At 33.6% G+C, this 6000-nt stretch overlaps 1 non-coding gene across 1 annotated transcript; it reads right to left on the reverse strand.

Annotated features, from left to right (window-relative positions):
• Positions 1-1471: 1471 nt before the first annotated feature.
• LOC143232919 (U1 spliceosomal RNA) lies at positions 1472-1633 on the reverse strand. The gene has a single exon (XR_013017879.1). It is a non-coding gene; the product is annotated as a U1 spliceosomal RNA (small nuclear RNA).
• Between the last annotated feature and the right edge of the window lie 4367 nt (positions 1634-6000).

The following is a 6000-nucleotide window of genomic DNA, read 5'->3' on the forward strand; positions in this document are numbered from 1 at the left end:
TTACAAAAGAAAACCTACCATTTATTAGCTTTGCTCAATAAAGAAGTAGCATCCTCTTTACATTTAGCAACAACCAAGACATTAATATCATCTGCAAATTTAAATATTTATTGACTATTCCTTCATCTATATCATTGATGTCGATCAAAAAGAGCAAAGGTCCTAAGAGTGAGTCCTGAAGTGGCCCACTTGTGACATTAATCTAGTTTGACTGAACTCCTTTCGTAACAACGCTCTGCTTTTGTTATCCCACCCCTCTTCTACCCAACTTGCTAACTTATTTCCCACATCTTTCGAGACTTTTTTTTTTCTTACAAGCCTTCTATGTATCACATTGTCAAATGCTTTCGAAAACTCAAACATACCAAAACTACATTATTATTACCCTCACCTACATAAGCAGTAACATTTTTCTATGTTTGTATTTTATCCTATTTTGCGTCTTAAATACCGTACATGTGTTTTGAAACAAAACCAGAATGTAATAAAAGAGGCAACTTCAAATTATATGGAATAGGTTTGTTTATATACAGCAATATGTATATAGTATAGAGTTAATTGTTAACTATAATTGAGACCTAAAAAGCTCCTATTATTACCCATATGGATGGAGTTATCCAACTTATTTTCCTCTTAAGGGACACAAACGCACAATTCGGCCTTACAGTTAAAATGAGTGAGGTTTGATAAAGTCACATTTGTATTTAATTACTTAAGTAACGGCCATACATAGGGTATAACGAATGAAGATAATTTGTCTTGATTAATTATCAAATTGCTGTCTCGTTCTCGCGACGACCTTAAGTAAGGTCACTGTGCCCTATGTATTCACATTTGATACTTGCAGCTACAGGACTGCAGATACTCGGGCAATTTTAACGAGAATGTGACACAGGGATTAAACCTTCCACTGTTTTCCAATCATTGACAGCCTTTAAAATTCCGTATGACACGAATTTTAGGTGGAAACTCACATATCCAGAAATCTGCACTGAGCCTTCCATCCACAGGGCAAAGAGCAACAAACTTGTAGTGTTAAAAGCCCTCAGTTTACTGCTTAAGCCTACTGGTGTAGCTTTGCGCGAAATTGAGAAACCAACACAACATAAGCATACCAGGTTGGGAAAGAAATAAGAAATCAAAGAAGTCCTACTGATACAACAAATACAGCCAATGTAAAGGAACACCTTTATACCTGTACCAATTAATAACCTAACTGCAATGCCACCGTTACGCTCTCTACTGTATTTTAAGAACGGATTTAACTCCCATACCAGTGTAGTAAGCTTCACTGTTTCAAATAACATTCTAAGCTAAAGCAGAAATGTTTCATTTGTTGTGCATTATGTATTCATCCCATAAAGGAAGTATTGAGTACGATTGAACATTTTGAGGTTAAATACTTATGATTATTTAGTAACGACTTCATTTCTTTAATAACAAATTGGATTCTTCTTTTCGATTTCTACTACAGGGGATAGCGCGAACGCAGTCCCCACTACCAAAATTACACGCTCCATCTGTCCCAGTTTGGGATAGTGGCAGAGGTCAACCCACCCAGAGTGCAATGGGCGAGCCTCGCTCTGGAGAAGCCACCTTGTTGATCATGGCATTCTCAGCGCCAGGTAAGTATGCTCCATACTCTTCATATAAGGCTTATGTAACAACACTTTGTAGTTATAAATACGGTGTAAAAATAAAATATATAATTAGTCTGAAAAATTTTTAAATACTCGAAACAACTTTCAAACTCTATAATGGAACATTTTTTCTAGTCATTTATTTATATACAATAAAACTTTTCCTTTAATTTCGCCACATTTATGAAACGTAAAAGACTATATTTGAGATTTTAAACCTCTCGATTGGAAGCCTCTTTGTCTTGACGGCTGCGCCACCTAGTGCTGTATTTTGTTTATTTTAAACAACATTGTAGGTACAAATAAGTTGTATGGTTGTTTCTTTTATTTAAAATAGACAAACACAAAATACTATTTGCAGAAAAAATTCACGTTGGTGATGATAAGCGACCTGAGATACATTTCGACTAAACAGAATTCATAGATTATGTTTGTTTGTAGTTAAGAACAAAATACTTTATGGATTGTAATGCGTTTTGCCCACCACAATTACAGAAATTGGGTTTCTGTCGTTATAAGTCCGGTGAATTACCGCTGTGCTACTGGTGAGAAGTGTTCATAGAAGTCCAACATTTCAATGAAAGAAAAGAAAATTCACTATAAAATTGAAGGATAAGTGTTGACTTATTCATTTTCAAGAAACTGGTTTATTTTGACGAGTAAACGAACTAGCACGTCACTTTTGACAAAGAATGGCGAAGGTTCTTAAAATGTTAAATACCCTTTGTATGCCTTCAAGTCGCTTTATGTCAGGTTATTAGACAAATTCTATAAATTTAAGTTAACTTTATGAAATCATTATCAACAGAGCATCGAAGCCAATAATTGCCAGTTACACTATATTATCAACTTGTAATTTTGGGCCAGGCTTTCTTCAGTATTCGATTTGATGTCGCCAGTGTGCTGGGGCAAATGTCTCTGAATACGTACCTTAAACATAAAATAATTTCTAAATGATCGACGACAAGCAAAGCTTTTCAAGTATACATACATAATCTTTTGAGTTTGTGTTACTTTTCTAGTAAACCAAGGAAATATAACAAAGTTGGGGCGCTAAAAGTAGAATGTCGCCAGCAGAAAATTTTAATTTCAAAGGAAAAAATTTAAGAATCAATCAAACCTTTATTGAAATTAATTAGAAAGCATTTATGTTTTGGAAAATGTTTATTAGTTGACTGATCCATTATTTTTCACATAATAAAATATTCATAATAACACGTCGCCATAATCACGTGTTCTCCTTTATGGTTCTTTATTATCGTTTTTTGTTGTTTGTTTTTTTTGAGTAAATTAAAAGATTGTCGCGTAAAAGTATATAATTTTACTCATTTGATCATACTCCAAACGTAGACTATCAAGAGATCTTGTGGGTATGTCCATTTGGAGCTGAGCGGTTCGGCATGGCCAGGTGGTTTAGGCATTCGACTCGTAATCCGAGGGTCACGGGTTCGAATCCCCATCATCCCCAAAATATGCTCGCTCTTTCAGCCGTGGGGTCGTTATAATGTGACGGTCAATCCCACTATTCGTTGGTAAAAGTGTAGCCCAAGAATTGACGGTGATGACTAGCTGCCTTCACAGAAGTGAAGTAATTACAGAACTGTTAGTCCTACGTGAAATAAAACATCCTAACGTAATCAGCAACCTGGACAGCTACCTCATAGGAGATGAACTCTGGGCAAGTATTCTTAGTGTTACATATTAGTGAATTCTCTTGTATTTTCAAGTTTACATTCCATAGAGTGCACGTTTAGGTACTAATCTTTATTAAACATAGTAAGTCAATTTCGAGCAACAGTATTGGTCTGTGAATAGTTACCCACATTATTCTTACAGGTTTGCTTTTTAGAAATCTTGTTTTTAAATAATACATGATTGGAAGACAATATTCTAGATGAAAAATCTAACTCTTCAAGAGTTACTTTAATTTTACCTCGTGAAAAATTATTTTGGTATTGGTATTTGTTTTACATATATGATTACTGACAGAATCTTAAGTTAGGAACAAATATTATGTCTCATTGTTTATGAGAGATTTTACTAAAGAATAAAATTTAAGTGAAATTTTAAATTGTGTTTATTTAGGTAATCATGGAATATTTGGGAATCGGCTCTTTGGATACTGTCCTGACCAAAACCCGTTTATCTGAACATGATATATCAGCAATTTGTAAAGAAGTATGTTATATTGACTGTTATGAATAGAGATTTTGTAATTTTGTTTGCTAACAGATGTCTAATGATTACAATTTATTTAAAGGTCTGTTCAATAATTATTGCAGTTAGTTTCCCATGTCTGTTATGCAAGCATTACTATATTAATAACATTGCTTATATATAATAATAATAAAAGCATGTGTCTATGCGTGTATGTTAAAGTCATAGCTTGAAGAAGAAAGAACCCAAAAACCAAATATTTTGCACATGTACCAAGATGCTCCTGAGTGTACGCACCTGAGTGTTACTTTTCCACGTACCTGTGCATCTATTTTAGGAGGCAAAGTAACAAAAACCACAAATAACACGAGCGGTTTGTTGCATCACAAAAGAAATCACAGAGAGACAAACACATGTGAGCAGGTGTATATATGGATCTTTTTAAAGAAGGAAACTATCAAGATATCCGCATCGAAAAGAAGTTATTCCCTATATAACAAATTTTAATATATAGAGAAGTCAAGGCAAGAATTATACTTTTATGCTAAAATGGTTTCTAAATTTTCACCACAACAGTACAGTACAGTAGAGATGGATGGTTTGAGCCCTTTTTTGAGGACCATGCCATTTTATTATGAGTTTGTTTCCATTCCATGCCACCAGCAATGACAGTCATGTATGACCAATGCGTTTCTAACGAGGAGTGACCATGTGCCATGATACATGGTTAGTTAACGTCTGTCACTTGGAATATAACAATGTGATAACCTGAGTACAGCTGAATACTTTCATTTATAAAACGACACTGAATGTATAGTAAAGGCGATGGGATTTACTAACAGTCCTTTTTAACAATGGCTTCCATGTCATGTCACTGAGTTACAGAAGTATGTTTTAATATCGCTGTCATTCTGTGTACTGAAAATATATGAAATGAAACATCTACATAACAAAACTGGAAACTATTTGTTGATATTTTTCAATTTAGAATCTTCACTGATTAAAGAAGGTTTTTATTGTCGGTGATATAACAGAAAACACCTTAACTCGGAAATGATGCGAGTTTAAAATTGCCCAGGGGCAATTACTGAAGGTGGTTGGTCTCAACCTAAAAAGGCCACGCTTTTCTCGTAGCCAGTTTAATGTTAGGTGTTCCAGTGGCAGTAATAACTTTTTTCATCTTGGCAGCAGATGATAAAACAACTGATATATCAACCCAATCTAAGCTTGGTACTTCTGCTATTTATAAATTATATATATTTGAACTATTGAAAACAACAAACACACTGAATTAAAATTATAGTGATATTTAAAACTATTTATCTTTGAAATAAATTTACATCTCATATAGGTTCTTCAGGGAATAGAATATCTTCACGTTAACAGTGTAATGCACAGGGACATCAAAAGTTAAAATATATTAGTTGGTATGGACTAGAGCATAAAACTAGGTAAACTTTAAGACATATAATATCAGGTTTGGTTATTAGAAAAAAAAAGTTGACTGCAGGTGTTTTCTTTTTACAGATTCCTAATAATTTGTCCAATGTTACTGAAAATCAGGGGTGTCTAAAACCCTTCAGGATTATCTTTTATACACATCTAATTTGTAGCCAAAATGTAGAAATTAGTTGAATATGTAAAAGGAAATACACCTGCAGCTATCTTGTTTTACAATAATTTTGAGCTTGTACAATATTTTAGTAATTTCCAGCATTTAAATTGTAATATTTAATAAGTTTTATACCATTTGTATAGATATTTTCATAGAAACTTTTGTCTCTCACCATCCATCCAAACTGATAAGCTATCTTATTGAACAAAATCTACAAAACTGTAAGAATTATTAATATACTTTAAATTCATTTTGTCAGGCTAATTTGAAATTCTTTCTAAATCATTTTTGTTTTCATTTTCACTCAAATGAAAATTTTATTCTTGGTTCTTTTCATCATGTAGCTGACTTTGGATTATGTGCCGTTATAACATCACAAGAAAGTAAAAGAACATCAACGGCCGGCACTCCGTACTGGATGGCACCCGAAATCGTTAAAAAGAAAAAATACGGATGTGAAGTCGATATATGGTTTTTGGCATCACAGTTATTGAGATGATACAGGGAGAGCCTCCTTATTGTAATGAAGATCCCCTCATGGTAAATGTTGCCAACCAGACAGTACAGCCATGGAGAAAAATTAGATTG

Source organism: Tachypleus tridentatus, chromosome 11 (genome assembly GCF_004210375.1).
Source record: "Tachypleus tridentatus isolate NWPU-2018 chromosome 11, ASM421037v1, whole genome shotgun sequence".
Taxonomy (NCBI): Eukaryota; Metazoa; Arthropoda; class Merostomata; order Xiphosura; family Limulidae; genus Tachypleus; species Tachypleus tridentatus.